This window comes from Manis javanica, chromosome 13, assembly GCF_040802235.1.
Source record: "Manis javanica isolate MJ-LG chromosome 13, MJ_LKY, whole genome shotgun sequence".
In the NCBI taxonomy this organism is placed as follows: Eukaryota; Metazoa; Chordata; class Mammalia; order Pholidota; family Manidae; genus Manis; species Manis javanica.
Window position 1 is genome coordinate 63,709,962 of NC_133168.1, and position 25,075 is coordinate 63,735,036.

Below are 25,075 nucleotides of genomic sequence, written 5' to 3' on the forward strand. Positions count from 1 at the left end.
TATTCCATGCTCACTTGGGAGGGAGGCTCTTGGACTCTGTTAGCCATGAGACTGAAGTTCCCACTTAGCAATATTTTTTTCCTACTCAGAACTTTAGTACTTCATGTGAAATTGTTCTCCTTAAATATTACAATTTAATCAGTCCTAGTTAGCGTGGCTTGTGGCTATGCCACTTAAAAACAGTAAAATCCCCTTCCTAATGACTCAGGAAGCATGCCCACACTGGTATTCTGGTTTGGGGTGCTACCAGTTGGAAACAATAGAAATGAGCATATCATTTTCTCTCTCCCTAGTTTCTTCTCTCTTCTTCCTGTGTGTTTTGTCTGCAGCTGAAGGCCTGACTGATAATTACTGCTGCAGTTCTGTCAGTGGGGTGAGTCTTTTCAAATCTATAATAGTAATGGTCAAGGAGAGAACTTATTTCAGAGTTTACACACTTTATTCTGAGATTCTGTAGAATGAATTGTGAAAGAAACTAGGTCATGTGGAGTTTTCCGTAGTTTGGGCCATTCCGTAGATGACAAACTTAAGGCAGGCTCACAGTATTTGTATTAGCATTTTAACCCATTTAAGGAAAAGAATAAATATTTTTCCTGAAATCTTTGTTTTGAATTAGTGCAGTTGTAGGAAGGTAATACGGGGTACATTTTCTGCCTTAGAAAGCTTTTTATCTGTTCACTTTTGCCATCTATTTTTAAGGGACTTGATGTTGTGTGAAAGGTCCAACTTCTTTCAAAGGAATTTTAAAGGTGTTTATGACATAATCCAAAGCTAATACAAAATGAGGCATTGTCCTTATTGTTGTGCATATCATCATGAATTTGAAAGATCTCTTCATTTATTGAGAACAGAAAAAAAGACTGGCAGAGAATTGCATTTGTTCAGGTGTATTCCAGGAATAAACAGTTAGCCTGGGCTATGAAATGTAGCTTGCTCTTCTCATTAAACCTAAGCTTTGCCTGGAAATCACAAATGTGTTTATATGATATATATAAAAGTAAGTAAACTGTTTGCCTTTTGGACATGTATTTTAGATAGAATCATATTTTCTGATGTTAAGGAACAAAAAGAAGATACTGATCTAAATATACTTATCATTTAATAAGTATAACCTCTTAATTTTTTAAAAACACTGCATTAAATCTTGCTTTCTAAGAAACGTGTGTCATACTCTAAACTTTTTATAGTGTAGGTACAAAATACAACTTTTTGACCTTAAATTTTAAGTTCTGAAGTCCATTAGTGTAAGTAATGAAATGGTAAAACTAAATTTTAGAAATATAAACCTATTCTAAGTAAAATAAAAAGAATATATAAAAATCAATATAAGAAATAAGAAGTATAAAAGTAAGTAGTCACTAAAAGAGATTGAAGTCTTCTTGGAATTTTCTTTTTTACATATACTGATCTTCATTTTTTAACAAATTCATCATATGTAATTTGATTTAGCAGTGGATTCAAAAATCAAGGGTACTGTATTTTCTTTGCCCATTTTTACCATATTTGTTATATTAGGATAATTTTAAGGTTTGACAGTACCTAAAATTGTTTTTCTGTAAACACTCAGGGTTCTATATGTCAGTATAAGATAGCTTACTGTATCATTTCAAAACACTTTAGAAATAAAACTGATTGATTGGTTTGATTTACTCCTAAATTCTCACTACAGTTTGCTTTGGTAACTTGAACATAAAATTTGAATTTAGGGTAAGCTACATTAGCAGGTAGAGAAAAGAAGAGAAAACTTTAATTTCCTTATTCTCTTAATTGCTTAATGAAAATTCTTGAGCTTCTCACTTCAGACTTACTTTAAAAAAATCCAGTGATAGTAATACAACATGGAGAATATAGTAAAGCATAGAGAATGATTCTGTAACATCTTCCTGTGTTGGCAGCTAGTAGCTGTACTAGTGGGAGGAAGGATTTAATACTATGGGTAATTATTGAACTAATGTGTTACACACTTGAAACTAATACAAGATTGGATATCAACTATGCTTCAATTAAAAAAAAATCTGGTGATATTCATTTTGAAATGAACTCATCCCCAAAATGAAAATTAGTCTAGAAATTAGTAACTTAAATATAAAAACAAGAAATAATACTACAAAAACTTAAGCATGTATAGAAAAAGTTTGACATTGGGCTAAGAAAATCCTTTTTAAATCCTTAAATGCTTAAAGCCCTAGAGGAAAAAAATAGATATATTTGGTTATGTCTATATGTTTTGTACAGCATGGTGATATATGTAAAATTAAAACAGGCAACACATAAAATATTTACAACTCATTTGATTGGGTGAGGGTTAAAAAGCAGGATAATAAAAAAGACTGCAAGACAATGAGTAAAAAAGGGCAAAGAATATAAAACCAGCATTTTACAGAATAAGCAATTCATGTGTCAAATCTTAGAAACCAGGAAAACATAAAACACGAAACAAGGTATTTTATCAGATTCACAAGAAATGTGTAAGTTTGATTATATCCCTGATGTTGGTACACGTACAGGAAATTCATAATCTGCTGTTAGAGTAGATTTGTTTTGATGGATGCCTCCAAGTCTCCCTCCAGGGTTGCTGCTCACTGTGCACTCCTAGTCCTCCTCTGGCTATTATTAATAGAAAAACTGCTATTCAATTATATTGAAATATAATTAGAAACAAAATTCCCTCTAAGCCCAGGAAACTGCTCCGCAAAGGTAGAAAACAAAGAAAAGTAGTGTTACTTTTGAATAAGCATGAAATCAGAATGTTGGCACTACAGGCAATCCACCAAGAGATTATAAAGTCCTTTTATATCACCAGCAGATACAGCCCATTCCGTGCATGCTCTCAAGATAAACAGTAACTGCTCCTCAGGTAAGAGGACTCGGCAGCACCATTTGTCTCACAGTTTACCCTCAACTCACTCGATAATTGGAGAGACCATCCATGTTAGTTAACTGGCTTTATCCAAAGGAAAAATAAACTCATGTCTTCATGGCAGGAGGTCTTTTTGCAAGTTGGTGTGAGGCTTCTCCCAAGTTGAGTGATATGATCCTCCCACAGAAGCTAGGAGAAAGGGGTACTACCTCTCTTGGTAATTGCAGAGAGATGACTCCTAAAGAGGTACCCAAGAAAGCTGGTAAAAGGCTTATTTAGCTTTAAAAACATTTGCATGCATATCAGAGAAAGAACACAACCATTTTCTAAAGTGAATACTCAGAAAAACGGGGGCAGAAACGGGGGCAGAAGACAGTCTCTTCCCTTATTTTCGATTGAGAGAATTAGGCCTTGTATTTTTAATTTGTATTTGCCCTTATTATCAATACTTGGTAAGCATTTGCTTGTATGTACAAAGGAGAATGTAGAGAAGAAGCCTATTTATTGCCTCAGTGCTTGGATATATATGCAAAAAAGTAAATTAATGATAATCATAATGCTCATCTGTAGGGAGAAAATAAAATGGACAAGTATATTCACATAAGGCTATACTGGCATCAGTATAGTAACATTTATATAAAAATATGTATTAAAAATTGAAAGGCTGTGTGAGCTATTCAGAAAGATAAATACCAAATTCCTGATGTACATTTGCATGGGTGAGTTGTTGTTGCTCACTCCGGCCAGTATTCAAGAATAGACTTAACAGGCTTTGTATGCATGTGAAATCATGTGAGCTACCCATTTCTTTTACAAAGGAGTTTGTTTTGAAAGATGAATATATACCATTCTTATTTCTGATTCTCCAAGTTGTGAGTGTATGGTAGGAGGAGGTAGGAATGGGGGTGACATGGGTTGGAGTTACACATAAAATACTGCTAGAATTTTGTGCATATTAGTGATTCAGTCTGTCTCAGAAAAGTCACCTGAATACCCATCTGATACTGTCCTGCTAATCCATTAGCACTTCCCAAATCAAATCCTTTATCTTTCAATCTTTCCACTGCCAAACCTGCTCTAGAGGCTTGAGTGCTCCGATATTACAATTTAAACAAGTTGCGTTTATATTCAATCTAAGTTAACAGGTAACGCTGTCTTTCAGTGGTGTGATTATTTTGCTGCCATTTCCTTCCCTTTATGAAAACTTTACTTTTGAGTCTTTAGTATATCTGTAGTCATGCCATTAAGTTGTGATTTGAGAGCTAACAGAACTTTAAAGGAATACAGCAATTGCTTTAAGTCTTATAATAATGTGGGTTGAAACAGACTTTAGTTTCAGTTCAACATGCTACTTCACTGTCTGTGGTTTAAAGATGAAATTCTGTGGATTTCCTTTCTTTTATTGATTTCAAACTGAGATACTCTCCAAAAACCTTACTCTTCTGGAAATTTAGTCCTATAAGACACCATGTAATGCTTTCATGCTTGTTTGATTCACAATGATTTTAATAGCTGGGAGAATCTAATTTTTTATAGTATAACACGTTTAAAAATTGAATATTTAATGAATACATACTCTAGATTACTTTTGTGGTGCTACTTGAGCATATTTCTGTCCAACCCTCTTTAACATGATGATATTTTTTGTTTTAATCAAAGTATCATTGATATACCATCTTATGTTGGTTTCATATATACAGCAACAGTGGTTCAGCAGTTGCCCATATTATTAAATCTTCACCCCACTAGTGTGTTTACTATCTAACAACATAGTAAGATGTTACAGAATCATTGACTATATTCTCCATTTAACATGGTGGTAATTTAATAAGTTCAATGCATGTGCTAATGATGAGTAACATGTGTAATAGTTGACTCTATACAGAAAAGAATTATGGTTAAATTAGGAACTCATGATAGATTAGATATGTAAGCCCTTCTTCAGTTGAGCATAATGCCAAGCACATAATGTTCTGAAAAAAGAGTCACACTAACCAGAAATCAGCTTATCAAACATCTCAAGATATATCACAGTATAAGATGAAGACTGCTAAATCAATGTTAAGTTTAAAATACCATGTCCTTATATTTTTAATTTATATGCTAAAATCTTTCAGTGTTTCCTCACCATAATTTTTATTTAACTATAAAGGGAACAGGAAATAAATACTCTGTTGCAATCTTTTGAGGCATTTCACAATTCAGTGAAGAACCCCAAAGAAGAATGTACTCCACATAAATTTTAAGATAGCTCAGGATGAATCCAGTAAGCTGAACTGAGAGTATATGAAACCCACTTCTGTGCCCAATTCCATGAAATCATTGTTATTTATGACAATCCTGAGTTGTAAGTGTCTGAGTCTGAGGCGATAACTAATCCTTTACTCAGAGCGGTGATCGTGCGTGCCCATGAAGTACCACAGAAGTACCAGCGCCAAAATCCTGTACTTATAATTTAAGGGAGGCAACATTTTCTCCTCTCCTTTAATTTGCCAGATAGTACCTTAAATCAACAGATAAAGAAGGGGAGTTGATACTTTATTTTCTCCTTAAGGAGCTGGACAAACTTTCAAATGGCTACTTCTAATAGTGATATTTTTGAAACTACATATTGTGAAAGAGTTAGTTTGTTATTTTAACCTTTACTAAATGATGTAGGTACATTTTTGAAGCCAACTTGTTCTTTTCAAACCAATGGTGATTTTGAAAAAGAAAGTGAAACAAGTCTGTCAAATGGAATTTTCTATGAGATTCTCTACCCACTCAATCTGCCTATATTAGAGAAGAAATTTTAGCCAGCTCCCACTAGGTCCATAAGTGTAATTTTTCATTCAGAAGACAGTACCCAAATTTTAAATAAAATTTTGAATATGTCATGGCTGGTTAACTCCATTCCAACATTTGTTTTAGAAGTCCTGTTAAAATGTTGGAGTTCCTTATTTCTAAGGCAACATTAGTATATACCCTAAATATTGAAAAATTGATGTTACCTCAAAAAAAATTATACGTAAAGATGAAGTATTATACACCGAATTCAAAATCAATGTCCTATTTAATAAACATGAGCCCTTGCTTTTTAAAAGCATTTGGAGTGTAACAAGACCACTTGCATCCTTTAAAGAAATAACTTTGTTAGCTATGTCTCAACTTTATAACCAGATCAGAGTTTATACAAAGATAACAGAAAAAAGAGATAGGAACAGGAAAAAAAAGTGATAAATACTTAACTGGAAAAATTTAACTGAAGAGCAGTTATGTAATAAGCCATTTCTAAGATTTCTTTTAATGGAGCAATTGTTTAAATACAAGAGAGAATCAGCAACTTAGGGCAGATACACCCTGTTATGGTTGAATTGTGAATCCCCCCAAAATATGTTGAAGTCCTAATCTGTAGCAACTCAGAATGTGACCTTACTTGAAAACAGGGTGGTTACAGATGTAATTAGTTAAGATGAGGCCATCCCTGAGCAGGTGGGCCTCTAATATAACAAAACTGTTTTCCTTATAAGATGTCCATGTGAAGACACAAGCAGACAGGGAGAATGCCACATGAAGCCAGAGGATTACAATGCATCTGCAAATCAAAGAACACCAAATAATGCCAGCAAATCACCAGACACTAAAAAGTGTCAAGGAAGGACTCTTCAGTAGGTTACAGAGAGAGCAGGGCCCTGCCAGCACCTTGGTTTGAGACTTCTTGTTAAAGTAACCCTAATGAATTCACACCCTAATGTCAGCTCTGATTCTTTTATAGATCAGGATAAGAAGTAGAAGTGGGGGGAAAAAAATCAGAAAAGTTAAGGTCAAATTGGAAGCAGTAAAAAGAAGACTCCTGAAAATAGTAAGGTATTAGACTGCAAGACTGCAGAAAGAAATGTAAATAAAAATGTAAAACAGTATCAGAGAAAACAAAAGGAGAATGAGCAACAGAGATCTGACAGTTGGTGTGCTCAGAATATGCTACAGTGAATAATACTTTGAAAAGAATTGGATGGGTAAAAAGAAAATAAACAAAATGTCAAACAATGCTAATGCGGGACAAATAGCACTATGAAAGAAGAGAACACTATATTACAAAGAGAGGACTCCACAATGAGAATCCAACAATTATAAATGTTTCACAAATCATCAAAATTCATAAAGCCAATTCTAGGAAGCATTAGGGAAAAAAATGGTAGTATAAGATTTAACTTTCTTCAATCAAATATGAAATGACATAAAATAGGTTCTCTGCCAACACACACACACTCCTCCACCAAAGGACATATGTATCTTATTTTCCAGTGATTATGGAAAAATCAGTCACAAAACACTACCCATAAAGAAACCTCAAATTCCTAAATCAAGAGAGTTGACAACATTCATTACAAAGCAGTAAGACTGGAAAACAGCAAAACACATAACCAAATGAAGAAAAACTAACTGGACATCTGTCTCAGACCAAGGAGAAAATCAAACTTAAAATTATAGCATGTCTGGAAGAAATCTATGATGGAGAAACCACTGGGCTGCAGGCAGCAGTGCCAAAATAAAAATGCTTCCTTCTAAAAGAGTAAAGAATAAAAGTGAATGGAATAAACCTTCCGAACAAGAATTTAGAAGACAAGCAAAGGAAGAAATTAGAGCTAACAGCACAAGTTCGCTTACTAGAAAACATAATAATGGCAAAAAATTTTTGGAGGGAGAAGGTAAAATAGATAAACCTGAAAATGGTGGTGACAAGAAAATAAAGTAAAAGAATCCTAATTGGAAACTTTGCTCAACTTTATACAAGTGAACTTGAAGGTGCAGATTTCAAAGGTAAGAAAAAATGATTTAATTTTTATATTTGAGAAATAAGTGATCAAACTTCTAAACTTAACCAAGCCCAGCCTTCCTTATAACCACAATCACCAAAAAATATACCAAGTCTGAAATATATCTCAGGGAATTCAATGACACGTTTAAGGAATTGATCTTCCCAATACCATTTAAAGTGTTCCAAATCAGAAAGGAAAGAGAAGTCCATTTCAAAGGAAGTTAGTCGTCAAGTCTAACAAATACATTGTTGCCTGGCTAAAGTTGCACAGCTGATGACAGTGACTTACCAGCCAGTTCATGGATATATTTTCTATCATCCTGTAACTAGAGGAAGACTCATTACTAATAATTAAGGGATCTGAGAAGCTGCAGGATGAGCAGTTTTGGGGAATGCAAAGGCTCTAAGGAATATTGACTTCCTGCATGGCCAAACTTACATAACCATGTTGGAGTCAGAAGAAGGAAGGGAATGGGCTTCTACAATTGGAAGGGGGAAAGAAAAGCAACTCTGAATTTCATGACCTCAGTCCTAGTGGTGTTTCATGATCATTCTAGGCTTGCCACCAATAATGAAACAACGCATGATTGTGAGTTGATAATTACATAAGTATTGAAATTCTCAATCATTAAAGAAATGTTATTTGCTGGGGGGAAAAAGTCCTTTGTAAAAAAGACCAAACTATAAAGTTTGTTCAGGATTAAAGAGAACAGTAGACAAGGTTAGCATGAAATTTATACTGAAGCCTAACAAAGCTGCCTAAAAACCGACAATGCCACCAACATTACAGCAATGCAAAAACCTATAGAAATAATTAGTGAATGATACCAACAGCACAATAAAGATCGATGTAAGGTGCCCAACAGGGGCTTATAAAATTGTTTACTATTCAGATTTTTAGGAAAGCTAATAATGAAATTTATCAAGAAAACAAAGTTACCAAAGAAATTCACCAATACAAGTCAAAAAGGGGTAATATGATTTTTTTCATAAATGCTGAAAAAGAATTTTATAAAAACTGGTTTCAACTTGCAAGAAATGGGGATAAGTGGATTATTTCCTGAAACTGATTTCTTAAAAGTTTATCTCTTGTGCCCAAAAATTAACATCCAGGGGAAATACTGAGATTGGTGAGGATTCAACATACCTGAGATGCAGATAAAAATTGGGACAATTTTAGTAGTTTGAAAACAGTATTTTTCCTGGAGTTAAAAGATTAAATGATTGTTAAATATCATGAAAGAATACATGCACGCTCAAGCATATTAATTAGTTTAGTTATTTCTTTTACTTCTTCAGCAGTTTCCAGCAAACTAAGTATATTCTCTGCAAGCAACCATTGATTATTAACAAAATACAGGTTACTTAATGAAAGAGTATTTTGCAGTTTTCATTCAGCTTTCCTTTTTAGCACATAGTAGCTTCTATTCTGTCATGCTTAAATATCTCATAACTAGTGATTGAAAACAATTTTATGTACCAAAACAATTAATAAACATCTTTAAATACAGAAATAGATGGACAACAAATATTAATATTAGGAGAGTATATCTTGATAAGGGTTGTGTCCATTTTAAAGTATAAAGTGTTCATAGAAATGTAATAATAAGGCAGAATAATTAGTGTAATGTTTATACAAATTTAATATAAAACTTAATGGATTATTGGAAGAAAAAGGTCCACCACCTGTTGGGTAGACCTTGTCCAGGCTTGGTGACACCTGATGATTTTACCCTTGGTCAAATCCTCCTTGAAATGTTACAGTTGAGTTTGTTCTCCTCTATCCTTGTCCTCCCCCCACAAAGAATTGAAAGGCAGAGACACAACAGCAAAGCAGAGGGAAAGTTTTATTTGAATACACTCCAAGGGAGGAGCAGGCCAGAGTCAAGGTGAAAATGGCATTGATAGGTTAGGCGGGAGGCCTATATATTGCATTCTGGCTAGGAGGCACCTCTTTGATTGATGGGTTATTTGATTGACGGGTCCACCTGAATAGCCATCCCTCTCAGTGTGCACATCCTTTCCTGTGATGAGGTGTGTTTTGGGCAGTTATTAGTTTTGCTTGATTGCACCCGCACTGGGATCAGGTTGGGACTGGTTTGGCCTGGTCCTGACAGGCAAAGAAATTACCTCCCTGTGAAGCCTTTGTTGTTGTCACGTGGGACCCCCCTACCTGGGTAGTTTGGGCAGGTTTTCCTTGAACTTTATCTTCCCCTTCCCCCAGCTGCTCATGTCCATCTTTCCATCTATCAGAAATACCAATTCAAGAGATTGTTAGGAGTGTGCCTACAGTGGATCCAAGATAAATCAGAATCAGACTGAGGACCATGTAGGAGACCAAGCAATTGGATTTCATTGTCAATATTCTTCATAAAGAGGAACTGGTATTAATGAAGCAGCCACATGGAGACATAGTAACTCTGGAGCAATTAGGTAGGACTAGAAATCAAGGCTAAAGGGCTTTCTGAGACAAGATGGAAGCTCTCTTATGATCCTAGGAGTGCTGAATACCTGGGATACTGAAAACTTCCCAGGGGTTACAAGACCAAGGTCATGACTTTGTAAGCATTCTGCGTTGTTACCTATTCTACATCCTTTCTTAAAGCAAAACAAACCTGATGCTAAACAAAGCCTATTTTGTCTCATGATTTCTCTATTTGACCCCAAGAACATTGCTGCTAGTAGTAATAGAGGGGTTTTCTCAACTACAGACTTATGATCATTACAGTATAAATTCCTAACATTAATCAATTATCCTGTAAAAACTGCATTTCAGTTAAGTTGTTTGATTCCATTTAGAACAAGGGTCGTTCAAGAAAAATTCCTCTAGGGAAATCTTCAAATCTTGTTAAAATAAATTAAAACAAGAATGTTAATTTTGACCCTTGTGTAACCGAGGTGACAAAAACTCTGAAATCATGTACAAGAATATCTGTGCTAGATTATCCTTAAACTAGACAATATAATAAGTCTAAGTAGTAAGAAAAAATAAGTCATAGAGAAAAATAAAGTATTCAAAGCATATCTTTTTTTCATTGCACAAACTTCCAAATGAAAGACTCGGCTAGAATGTTCTAATGAGACAATTTTCTGCTTTTGAGTCTTTGGAAATTAAAAATTTAAAAGACAATGTTACTGAAAATGAGCTTCCAATTTTTTTCAATAGTTAAAGAAGATAATTTTTTAAGTTTCCTAAGTGATAAACTTTAGTCAAAGTTCCTTTCAGAAGACAAACATGTCTTTCCCCCTGACCTGCATGTCTGCTGTTCAAAAAAATTGCTTTAAGTGTTAGTGATATGAAGTGCACCTTCTGAGTCTTGTATTTCAGGCATTTGGAAATGCAGAAATAGTAAGTTTGACAGGATGGCATGTTAGTAATAAAAAAATTAATAATGCTTATTATACTTAATTGCAAAGAGATTTCTGGGTCCCACACACAAATCCACAACAGTGAAAGGAAATTAAGAGAATGGATAACTACAAAGAAAAGTGATATGAAATTGTCATTGGTAATAGGACAATTATGTTGTAATTTATGAGAGATTTGGCATTTTGTTAACATTCTTCATTTTTATGATCAGAAAGTAATTATAGTTCTGAGTGAAGTGATATTTATTAGCCAAAACTATTATATCATTTCATCATTCAACTCCAGGAAAAATACTGACATTGATGAGGAGTCAGTATACTTGAGATACAGATGGCTATCCAGAGACTATTTCATTATTTTGAAAACTATTATTCATTGTTCCATTTCTAGTATAAGGACACATTTTTTTTTCTCCACAAATATTAGGAAATGGGAATGGAGGAAAATATTAGAAATAAGTATTAAAATTAAGGATAACAATCTACATCTGCTTCGAAAAATATTCTGAAATATTCTGAAAGTATGTATCTTAGTTCATGATACAGTATCAATGAAACAGCATCACCACCATAAGGCAAGTCTTTAAGTCCAGAAATTGTAGGGAAAATAAATGCATATTTTAGTTGTTATTTAAAGGGAAAAATTATTTTAGTGATTATTTGAAAACATCACCCTTGTGAGTAATCTCTACTGAAAGAGCTCACCAAAGGACAAAACAAAACGAAAAACCAATTGAACTCCTCCACTAAGCCCAGTTGAAACAAGTAGTATCACAGATTAGAAAGGAACAATAAAACTGCTGATGGTACTGAGAAATAGTTTCTCTGTACTATATTAACTTCTAAAATTTGACTACTAAGATATTTTTTAATAACACAATTGTGACCATTACATTTCTTATGCAATTTTCTATTTACTTCCGTATACCGGAAGTTCCTTCTGTGATGATGATAAAGGCTTGGATCACGCAACATTCTGCTGTATTCTGTCCACCTCTAAGTGGAAAACAAATTGGCATTAGTATAAGAATCACCAGACAGATTAAGAGTTAGAAAGTCCAAAAATGAATCAAAAAAATTTGAAAATGCTAGTATGTAAAGGGATGTTATTTCAAATCAGCAAAGAAAATAGGATTAATAAAACATGTTGAGATAATTGAATAGCCGTTGGGGGAAAAATGTTGACTTCCTGCCTCTCATTGTTAATACAAACTAATTTCAGTAAGATGAATAATTTACATTTTAAAATTACTAAGATAAAGCATGAGATTTAAAAAATCTTGATATTGGGAAAGCCTTCTAAGGAAGACACAAGGACCATAAAATCTGATACATTCAACTACATAAACATGAAAGTACATAAATACATTGCCAAAACTCACCATAAATAAATTCAAAAAATAATCCTGGAAAAGTATTCCACGTTGTCGTTAAACAGGTGCTGTCCTTGATTTTTAAAGAACTACAAGTTAAAAAAAAAAAACTAATAGAAAAATGAGCACAGAATAAATAGAAACAGTTCATTGAAGAAGAAATGCAAATGACTACTAAACAGATAAAAGATGCCCAAATATATTCACAAAGATGCAAATTAAAAACCACACCGAGATAATTTTTTATCTACTTGATAACATATTTATATGATATATAAAAATCAGAGATATTGTATTGCATCTATATTCATCTAGGTTGGCCAAAAAATGTATTTTCTAGGACTCTTAGGTGTATGGCAAAACAGGGTCTCATGTTGCTGGAGTGAAAATTTACATTTATATAATGACAAATAGACAATAACTCTCAAAATTGTAAGCGTAATTTTATATCACATTTGCACATAGATATTTATCCTACACATATGCTTGAACATTCATAAACTTTATTCATGTTGTAAGGATATTCATTGCAGCAATATTTATAAAAGCAAAAAATACTCTAAATAACAGATTAGAAGCAGAACGGTGCAGTAGTATTACTTTCATAATCAGATAAAAACAGTGATATAGAAAGTTACGAATCCTTTATATAGGAACATAACAATTTCATAAGTTACTCAAAAGTGCTTTGACAATTACATGCCAAAGCAACTACAGTCTATTTGGAATAGTAGAAATAAAACACAGAGACATTCTAATGCCTGCTTTCTAGATAGAGATCTAAACATCCTAACTCAACTGAAATCCTAACTACCATCCGCTTTATAAAATAAAAATAGCTTTCTCTGCTCCAAAAACAATGGTTGGCCCTTTCTCTGTCAGTCCTTATGTAGGTGAGACAAACAACTCTGGGCTCAGTCCTAACTTTGGGAAAGCTACAAACAGGGAACGACAGCCCAGTCTGACTCTGTCCATCTTCCTGTCATTCCACTACCCAAACCACACCAGAGAGATGAAGATAACAGATTCCTGCTCTGGAATTTCAGACAGACAATTTCAAAATACTTAAAAAGAATTAAGCACCTTCCCTTTTTACATGTGTAATAGAGCTCTTAATAATTTAGATTCTCTCTGATATCAGCTAAGGTTTAAGTTATTTTGAAACCGGATAGCTAGAGCTGTTAAGTCAGTAATTCACCATCGGTGAATAAACTACATAGTCAGAAGGAAGGAAATAAACACATTCAGCACTTACTACATGGCAGGCACTGTTTTCATTTTCATTTTAAGTGTGTGTGTGTGTGCCCTTTTAATCCTTACTTCTTAAGATATATTATATCAACATCCTTGTAGGTGAGAAGGCAGAGGCTCAAATAGATTAGAACATGTGTCACAGCTCAGTGTGTAGAAGAGTTAATTTGATTAACTCACTCATTTAGGAATCCAATAAATGATTACAGTTATTGCAATTGTTATAAAACAATTGTAGCTATTATAGTATTCCCTTCAATCCGAGATACTACAAAGCACATCACTCTTTGATGTTCCTCTGAAAAAACAATTTTGCAAATCACACCATGACAACTAGACCATATCATCCTCTCTCAAACTGCATGTGACTAAAAGATTAGGAATGTTTCTGACAAATTGACGTTTCATGTCTTAATGATAATCCTTCAAATTGATCCAACCAGCTTCTTATTGTCTTAGAATTTCTCTCTTCTGTTCTGAGGGCTTCAGTTATACAAGCAATCCCTTTTTATGTATGTCAGTAACAAGATATAACACAGTTTCAACTCCTTATGTGTATATTCCTTTCTTAGTAAGTGACGGTTTTAAAGATGAAGCACTTGAAGGTTGGTTATTTAACAAAAACAAAAAGGAAAACAAGGAAGAAATTGTGTTTATTCCTCAAGTGACAAGTCTTTGCTTCATCAATATCAATCATATGCCCTGTACCTGTTGCAGTGCATTTTTCTGGGCGTATACAATAACTTTTTATTTCAAAGCAAATTATGCTAAGCCTTTTTGAAAACATTAAATAGAAGTCAAATTCAGCATACTTAGTAACAATGAGCCATAAAACTTGGATATGAATGAGGAAATCATGGATGGCTATGATCAAGTTTACTTATGTTCAGGTAGTGGCAATCATGTTGTGTCTCCTGTCTGGTGACAGGAATTGTAAGACTTCATCAATCATAACACACATCCTGATTTCAAGGATTTCAAAAAATGAACAGAAAAACATGTCTTAAAAATATCTGAAAAAGTATGTGTCAAACACCATGCGAGGAATTGGGAATACCAAGAAATAATATATTGTCTTGACCTTCATGCTGCTCCTGTCTAGTGTGGACAGACAGGAAAGCCAAAAATCAGTATTTAGTGTGATTATAAAAATAATAATATACATTATATCAGTATTTATATATACACCTTACATATGCTAATTATTTAATCCTCATAATACTCCCATGAGGCAGGTACTTGATAGAGGTATGAGCCTGTCAGGAGACCCAGGAACAATATCTAAACTACCTTGTCTGTGTAAAAAGCCTTTCGTAGGAGCGAGTTCATAAGTGTGTGTAGAATACCAGGCAGGAGCACTCTATAAGCATAGTCAGAGAAGCAGAGAGAGTGGGACACCAGGGAAGGTGCTCTATGTAGCTCAAGGCAGCAGAGAAAGAGCTGGGAGCAAGGTTTCTTGTGCCATAGTGAGGAATTAGATTTCTCCTACAGAATGAGGAGTGCTACAACTGGTTGGGAAGGAGTTGTGATTGGACCAGAAAGGCCAGTTAAAAAAGTATTTCAAAAAAATCCAAGTAAAAATTAATAAAGACTTAGATTAGTCAGTGACAATTTGTGAAATATTAAACCCTAATATTGAAGAGGTGAGGTCAACAAAAGTAGCACAGTAAGAATTCCAGAGTTCCCTCTCCCCAAACTCCCCATGAAAGGAACAAAAAAACTGATAAAACTGAGAATTTACTTTTTTTTGGAGCCCTGGAAATCAGCCAAAGACTTACAGCAACCGAGAGAATGCTTACTCGAGAAAAATGGCTGAATCTCAATAAAAATAGAAGTTTTGTGGCATTGTAATTTACCCTAGCCTCACCCTCTATTCCCAGCTCAGAGGTAGCCTTGAAAATAACAGCCTGTATTGCAAGTACAGAGGATGTAGACCTGGCTATTCATTTTGACCTGTCTGATGGGTCCCTGGAAGACCTACTCAAAAAACTACTTGTTATTTCACCTAACTCCAAAGTGGTTTTGTACTAAAGCTGCTATTTGGGGACTTTTGTTTAGAACATTAACAAGAAAACATTTTAGACCCTGGGGCCTGAGACTACAGATAACAGTGAAGCAAATGACAGACCATCCAAAAAGTTCAGGAGGGAAGTCTGAGGAATGAGGAATCTATAAAAACTTTGCAAAGCTCTCATAAATTCCTGGAACTCTAAGAGGCCCAATGTATTCCCAGGACTGCATGCGCATTTAAGAGTTACTTGTAAACGCCCTAAGCTGTCAACTCTGGCTCTTAAGACTATGGAAACCGAATACAAAGATGTCAGTTGAGTTGTTAACTTCTATAGGTTAGTATTGAAGGCACACCTCTTGGCAAAGACTGGGAGATTTTGTGGTTCCAGTCATTGACAGAAATTCTATTCAATCATTAGCTGACCACTAACCTAACAAAACAGATATTTCAGTGGCCATACATGAGAAAGTTCACATACTTTTCAGAATTAGTTCAGGAAAGTCATTAAAAAAAGAGCCACTACAATAACCAGCAACATCAAAAAATCTAGGTTGGGGTTTGGGAGGAAGGGAAATTTATTTCCAGAGTTCCCCCACTATAATATTCTGTGTCCAGTTTTCAACAACAAAAAAATCACAATGCCTGCAAAGAAACAAAAAATTATCCCTGAGGAAACTCAGACATTAGACAGTTGGACTGTCTAGACAAAGGCTTTCAATTAGCTATTTAAAATATATTCAAACAGATAAAGGAAACCATACATAATGAGCTAAAGGAAAGACTAATGACTCATGATATATAGAATATAAGGTCTAGAAGTTATAAAATGAAACCAAATAGAAATTCTGAATTGAAAAAAATGTAATAGTTAATATGAAAAACTCATTAGAAGGTCCCAACAGTAGATTTAAACAGGTAGAAGAAAGGATCAGTGAACTTGACAACTGAAATTACTAGGTCCAAAAAAAGAAGAAAGAAAAATGAACGGAATCTCAGAGTCTTAGGGGACATGTAAATAATATACCAAGACAGGCATACTGGGATTCCCAGAAGGAGATGAGAGATGGAAAAGGGCAGAAAGAGTATTCGAAGAAATCATAGCCCAAACTTTCTAAATTTGATGAAAAGCAATCTACACATCCAAGAAGCTCAATAAACTCCAAATAGAATAAGTTCAAAGAGATCCATCTTAGACATACATTAATCAATCAGAGAATCTTGAAAGCAGTAGGAAATAAGTGATTACTACATACAAAGTATCCTTAAAAAAATCAATAAAGGTTTTTTCTTATTAAAAACCATGGAGACCAAAAGGCACTAGGTTGACATATGACAGTATTGAAATAAAAAACTTTCAACCAATAATGCTTTACCTGGCAAAATTATCATTCAAAAATGGACAAAATTAACACATTTTCAGATAAACAAAAACTGTGAGCTTTTTTCTAGCAGACTGTCCTATAACAAATGCTAATGTCATTTGTTTGCTAGTCATTCAGGATGAAATAAATGAAATAAAAAGACATTACATAGTCATGCAAATCCACATGAAGAAATAAAGAATGCTGATAAAGATAACTACCTAGGTAAATTTAAGAGACAGTATGTAAGTGTATTTTTTAGTCTGTGATTTTTTTTCTACCTGATTTTAGGACAACTGCATAAATCAATAACTATAAATCTTTGTTAATGGGTACACAATGTATAAAGATGGAATTTCTGATAACAGCATAAAGATGGGGGCAGAAATATATAGGAGCAATGTTGTTATATATCATTGAAATTAAGTTGGCATTAATCTGAGAAATACAGGAGAAATACAAAATCTGTGTAGATTTATGGCAAATAAAGAGACATTGAGTTGTTAATCCAACAAATTCTAAAAAAGAAAAGTATAGGACCAGAGAACTTCCCTGGTGAATTCTACCAAACATTTAATTAATGCTAATCTTTTATTAACTCTTCCCATAAACAGAGGAAGAGGGAATGCTTCCTAACTCATTCTGTTTCCAGTATTAACCCAATGGCAAAGGCAGAGAAAAGCATCACAAGAAATGAAAACTATAGACCAATTCCCTTATGAATATAGATGCAAAAGTCCTCCAAAAATGCTGGCAAACCAAATCCAGCAGCATATAAAAATAATTATACACCATGACAAGTAGAATTTTTCCCAGGATGGCATGATGGGTTCAACTTACAAAAATGATCAGTGTAATGTATCATATTAACAGAATAAAGGAACAAAAACACATGATCACCTAAATATATACAGAGAAAACATTTGACAAAATCCAACACCATTTCTTAATAAAACACTAAGCTAACTAGAAATAGAACTTCCTCAATCTGGAAAACACTATGTGTTGAAAGCCTATAGCTAATGTCATGCTTTTTTTCTTGCAGTGTTATTTTGATACATTTATGTATTATAGTATTGCTATTATAACAATATTTATCACATTATACATTTATAGTAAAAATTCAATATACCATACATTATACCTCTATGGCTTATTTAATACTTGTTACAAGGTTTGTACCTTAAAAATCATCAATCTTATCTCCCCACCACCCTCCCCAGTAACCATCATTTTACTGTTTTTTTTTTTATGCAATTGATGTTTTTAGATTCCACAGTAATATCATATAGTACTTGTCTTTGTCTGACTTATCTCATTTAGTATAATGTGCTTAAGGTCTGTCCATACTGATGCAAGTGGCAGAGTATTTCCCTTTTTGTGGCCAAATAATATTCCATTTTGTATATTTACCATATCTTTTTTATTCATTCATCATTGATGGACATTTGTTTCCAGATCTTGGCTCTTGTGAATAACACTGTAATAAACATGGAAGTGCATGTATCTCACCAAACTCCTGTTCTCATTTCCTTTGTATATATATGAAGTAGAATTGTTGGATTATGTGGTAGGTCTATTTTTGGTTTTTGAGAGCCTGTAATTGTTTTCCATAGTGGTTGGAGCAAACATCATGCCAAATGATGAAAAACAAAAAACTTCCAGGAACAAGATAAGGATGTCCACTTTTGCCACTTCCACTCAACATTGTACTGAAGGTCCTAGCCTGGGCAATTAGTCAAGAAAAATAATTAAAATACAGCCAAGTTGAAAGGGAAGAAGTAAAATTATCTCTGTTTATAGAAAACATGATCATATACATAGAAAACCATAAGGAATCCACTAAAAAAAATGGTAGGTTTAGTTTTGAATAAAAAAGCAACATACAAGATCAATGTACAGTATATAAACTTCAGTTGCATTTGTAAACAGTAATGATGAGCAATTGAAAGTGGGATTAACAATTTTCCAATAAAAGTAAAAGAAGATTAAAGGGAAAACACTAAATTCCTAGATTAGATTTGTATTTTATAATTTGCATGTTGAATTTGCTCATATAAGAGAATACCTTCTCTGACACTTGAACTTCTCATCTTTATGAAAAAGAAAATGAGGTTATATCTGTGCAATTTGCAGAGCTCAGTATTAAATTGCAAGTATGATACCATGGCTTCTTTCTGTTGCTATGGGCAAGTTACTTGAATGACTTCAACAGATTTCTTGAACTGAACAGAAATTGCTTCCCACTCAGATATAATTTTACCATGCAGAGGCTAGAAATTGGGAATAAATAATGAAAGAGGCCATCCAAGTTCACATTTGGTGTTCTGTGTAGGATGTCGCTGATGATTGGAGAGGGGAAACATGACCTAGTGGTGGAGAGATCATGATCTGAATGACATTCTGACAGCTCTGATTTTAATTTCACATAAGTAAATGGAAAAAAAGGCCTATAAAGAAGGAACAAATGTGTTTGCTAAAGTTATGCCTTTAAAGTTGTTCCCTCAGGAAAGAAAGACACAGCCTCCAATTGAAGAAAAGCATAGAATATCAGCTACAATCTGATTATGCATATGGAACTATTTGCATGCCATATAGTTTGCATATTATAACATATCATTGAGATAAACATTAAAAACGTATCAAATGTTTTCCAAAACACCTTTTATGTAATCCATAACTTTATTTATTGTCAAGAGATTTGGTGGGTTGAAGATGGTCGTAATTTCTGTCTGTCCTTGAGCGGTCTTTTCACTCCTTTCTGAATCTAGTCTGGCCCTGTGACTATTTGAGCAACAGATTAGAGAGGGGATGCCAGCCAGTTCTAGGCTTAGCCCTTTGGAGGACTAATGGGGAGATTTCACCTCTGCCCTCTGGGAACACTCACTCTGAACACTCTGCCTCTCAGAACCAGGCTGCCATCCTGGGACAATCCAAGCTATGTGAGGTGCTCTGGTCAGTGTGCCCTGCTGAGCTCCGAGACTTCAACCGGCATCAACTGACAGCCAGGCAAATGGGCCCCCTTGGACATTACAGCCCAACAGAACCACCTAGTAACCATGGCCCCTGGTGACACCTCAGGACTAGAGCTACCCAGGTGATCCCCATCAACACAAAGACTTGTAAGGAGTAATCCAATGGTTAAGCTATTTAATTTTGGCTGGTTAGTTATGCAGCAGTAGATAATCACTTAAGCATGTGTGCTAAGTTGTCTTGAAAGTCAAGTATTACAGATAGCAGAGTGAATAGAAAATTAGTAAATCTGACCTATATCAACAATTGTGTCTGCAATCTAATGGTCCTTGAACTTCCATAAGGGAGTTTTAGCAATTCAAATGATTACCCACAGACCTGATCTCTTTTCTAAAACCTATTCACAATAGTCAATTTATATTCCACCGGGTCCTAGACAGAAAAGTATGTGAAATACATAAGTACCTCCAATTTAGCACATTAAAAGTGTGCTACACTTTTGCAAACTTGAAGCATGGAGAAAAGGCTTTTACTTAAAATTTTGCCTCAGTAAAGTTCATTCATTTGTTTGTTTTTAATGAGAGCAGAAGAATGTTAAGCAGTTAGTTTTTTCATTGTACTTTTATGTTATCATTGATCTGTTTTTAAAATAGAGTAAAACAAAACCAAAGCAAAACACCCCAAAAACTACAAAACCTAGTTACCCTAAAAAAAACTTTAAGTTCACTAAACTATGAATAGAAGGCTCAATGCAGTGAGTTAATTTTTGAACTTGGTTTGAGTCTTTTGTCAATATTTGGTCAGAATGAATTAGTGGTATAAAATTGAATTGGTTTATCTCTTTTAGGCTGTTGGAGTTTACTCAGATCCCAAATGACAATACAGGCTTCTATGGATTGACAAAATGCATTTGCCTTTATAGTTCACTGAGAAACACAGTGCACACTTGGGGTGAGACCTATCTTCCAGGGATGGCTTTGAAGGAAGACTTATCATCTGTATAATTTTGAGCATGTCACCAACACACTCTCCTTTCAGTATCTGAATCAGTAAAAAAAAAAAAAAAAAGGGATAATCATCCTGTCCTCTTTACTGGAAGGACTGTTCTTCCAAACCAAGTGATCGTATATGTATGAACATATTTAAGGAGTGGAATGCTTTCTTTAAACTAAGTTGCTTTATTGTTGTTAGTCTTGATAATTCTGCTTTTAGTAATTATGTACTTTTTTCTGTCAATTCAAGAAGCTATTTTATAATACTTTTCTGGGGTCCAGAGCTAATCTTTTTTTTTTCTTTAGATTGTGGTGTCTTTGCCTGCTTTGCTCATAAAAGCCCCTGCAGTTAACTGACATTTAGCTGAAACATAAACCATGGCAGAAATATTGGTGAGAGAAGAGAAAAAATAATAAGCATAGAGACAGAAAATAAAAACTAAGGTGAAAATTTCTAGCATTTACACCTCTAACAAAACATCTTTTTTTCTTTCTCATTTCAGTCCATCCAGGACCTATACTTTATGCATTATACCTTCAATTTACCTTCAGTACTGTTCATCAGCAACTCAGGTCCTCAGTTTCTTTCCACACCCAGCTGAGGCTCCGTGGTTTGTCATTATAGTCACACCTTTGTACATATCATTACTCCCTTGCCCCTTTTTCCTTACATATTTCTCCTGGAACTTCTTCTATATGGAAGTACATAGTAAATACTCTTGTATCTTGCTTCAGGCACTAAACCTAATGCTTTTATGACTTATCTATGTATGTGTCTGTGGTTCACTCCTTTTTAATCCTGAATGGTATCACTGAATACATTGCGTTTTGTCTATTCTGTTATTGATGGACATTTAGGTTATTTCCAATTTTTGCTATCATGAATAAAGCTGCTGTGAACATTCTTGTACAAATCTTTGTGTGAACATGTGTTTTCATTTCTCTTAGGTAAATACCTAAAGACCAGAATTGCTGGATATTAAGGTAGGTGTGTATTTAACTTTACAAGAAACTGCCAAGCAATTTTTCAGAGTCATTTCTCATCCTCAGTGACTTGGAGATGTAGCTGTTTGTTATCATCGTAACATTTCATATTTGTATTGGTTAGTCTTTGCTTCATAACAAATGTCTACATAACTTAGAAGCACAAAACACTGATCTGATGTCATTAAGGCCATTCCAGCTTTAAAATACAATGATTGCTTGTAAAACCTTATTTGTTTCTGAAACAAGTTTCATTTAATTCAATAGTTGCTCTGTGCAGAGGGAGAACAGTAGAACAATGTTTTTGTTAAGCTAGAGTAGTCATCTAAAAGAATAAAAGACACTGTTCAAAGTGGGATTTCATCTAAGCAGCATGGATTGATTTCATAATAATAACCTGGATAACTTCACTTGCATGAACTCTCAAGCATCAATCCTTATTAATCACTTTCTGATCCAAATGAGTTTTTTTTCCATACATTCTTATAATATCAAAAAAATATTTTTATCGAACGGGTGAAGATACTTAGGGAATTCATCTTATGATGATGATCCCCATATTTCTATCTCTAGCCCAGAATTGCCCGTTGACCTCCAGACACATATACTGAGCTGTCTCTGTGATCTCTCTGCTTGAATTTCTAAATAGACATCTCAAATTGAAGGTGTTCAGACCTGAATTAATTTTCTCCCCAAACCTTCTGCACTCAAAGTCTTTGTCATGTCAACGCATGGCAGTTCCATTGTTTTGATTGCTCAGGCCAAAATCTTTGCTGTCATCCTTAATTCCCCTTTTATCTCATACTGCGTATCTAATGTGTCATCATATCTTTTTGGCTGTACCTTCAGATGTACCAACAATCAAACCGTTCCCACCCTCCTACACTTGTATCCTTGTACAGACAATATAACATTTCTCTTAATTCCTAAGTGGCATTTTAATTTGTTGTCCCTGGCTTTTGTTCTACTTACCCCTCAATACTCACCCATGGCTATTCTCAACAAAGCATCCAAAAAGATGACTTTAAAGCCTAAAGCAGGTCATCTAACTTCTCTGTCTCAAATTGTCCAGTTGCTTGCATGTGACTCAGACTAAATGCCATGTCCTTGCTAGGGGCCCACAGAGCCTGCCACTCTGCTGTCTCTTTGCCTTCTGCTATTACTGCTTTTCTCCTTGTTGTGTTTGTTCTATTCATAGTGGCATAGAATTCACCACATACCTTTCTACCTCACAAAAGTTCCTTGCTATTGACCTTGCTTAGGGCACTCTTCCTCAGAGATCTGCATGGCTTGATTTTTTATATACTTTTGGTCTCTCTTCAAATGTCACATTATTGGAGTGGCTATTCCTGTGTCCTAGATGTAAAATAGCAACTCTCTCCCTAGTTCCTGCATTTCCCATTTTCCTCAACTCCTTTTTCCCGCTTAGTAATCATCCCCATCTGATGACTGTGTGTGTTTGTCTGTCTCTCTTAAGTAGCAAGTTCACGAGGCCTAGAGCTTTGTCTGTTTTATGCCCTCCCTCCAGCTCCCCATCCTGTGGAACTAGGACTAGAACATAGTAGATGCTCTATAAATAGTAGTTAAATGAAATAATGAGTGAATTTGTTTATTAGACAGGTCTTTTATTATCTAGTGATCTTCTTCCTCTTCTAGTTTTTAACTTTAGCTCTATTAAAAAAATGACTCGATAAAGGAAAGTTCTTTTAAAATTAATGTGCGTTTTTTAACTGTGTTTTTTAAAAACTTGTCTGTGAAGCTGACAATACTCACAGATGGAAACAGTGTAAAATGCCCAAGCATGCTTGTAAGCATCCTCCTCCAACTAGCCACACAGCTTGGAGCCCCGAGGGATGGCCACGTTGGACATCTATCCTTCTAAGCTCTCAGAGGAGAGGAGAGGCAGGCAGAATCAAAAGTATTTTGATACTTTCCTACATTTCCCAGAGCCACTGCTCACTTCTTTTCAGTTTTAGTCCTGCAAACAACCCACAAAGCATAGGCCTGTATGCTGCCTGCCAGCTCCACAGCAGCGCCCTGCTCAAGGCCTCCTCTCAAAGTGCCCTTTCATCCTGGAAGTGTGGCGTCTGTGGTGTCAGCACCAAAGAGGATCTGCAACTTCATCTAGTTCAGCCTGACAGCTTTCTAAATGAGGAACCTGGAACTCAGAGAGGTGAAATGATTTATCCAACCCACTCAGAGCTGGCCCTAGAGCCCAGGCTTCTAATTCCCTGTTCCTCTTCATCACTACTGCACTGTAATTCACCAGCCTGTTCTTCACATTTATTAAATATAACAAATAACCTAAAAGCCCAACAATAGAGCAGTGGTTAAGTATCTTCATATGATGGTTTACTACACAATTATTAAAAATTATGATGGAGAAAATCATTGAATGCCATGAGTAAATAAATATTGGCAACATAGCTAAATGAGAAAGGTCAAATAGAATAATGTCAATTTTACAAAACAGTTGTGTATATGATGGGAAGGCTCTGTACATGAAAATGCTATCAGTGGTTATTTCTGGAAGATGGGATGAGATTTTTTATACTTGTTTTTACACTTTCATAATTCCAAATGAATACTTTTATAATAAAAGAATATTTTTAACTTTTCCTCTGCACAACACTTCTGATTGAAGCCTGTATTTTTAAACACTAGAATATATTTACCCTTACTCAAGGCTTCCATAGTGCTTGATTCCCATTTGTTATAGAATTCACTGCATTGTTTTGTAAGTATCAGTTCTAGTTTCTGTTTGCCCCACAAAGCTATGAGCCTTCAAGGGCAGAAACAAAATCCTATTCATCTATTTAGAAATACCCAGGGCATAACATAAATCTCCAGGTAAACACAAGTAAGTTAAAGTTACAAAAGGAACAAATGTTATTATTCACAGGATCTGTTACTGGCAATATACAAGGTAGAATCCACAGTGTGTTGTAGCTAATAAAAAAATATAGCAAGTAAGGTGGAAAATACATCCCATTAGGAAGGAAAATAATTAGTTAACTGAAACTGACCCAGAAATGACATAGGTGATACATTTAATAATTGAGGTTATTAAACAGCTATTATATTTCATATTTTCAACAATGGC

At 34.6% G+C, this 25,075-nt stretch overlaps 1 protein-coding gene across 4 annotated transcripts in view; it reads left to right on the plus strand.

Moving 5' to 3' along the window:
* The first annotated feature begins 137 nt into the window (after nucleotides 1–137).
* Nucleotides 138–25,075, plus strand: part of ADGB (androglobin) — a 192,788-nt gene continuing 167,850 nt past the window's right edge. For 2 of the 4 annotated variants that reach the window (XM_073219725.1, XM_073219724.1), the window contains exons 1-3: nucleotides 138–373; nucleotides 19,932–21,432; nucleotides 21,937–21,972. The gene's annotated coding sequence lies outside the window, so the exon portion shown is untranslated. The remainder of the gene's footprint in view (nucleotides 374–19,931; nucleotides 21,433–21,936; nucleotides 21,973–25,075) is intronic. The other 2 variants (XM_073219722.1, XM_073219723.1) reach the window with 2 other exon arrangements.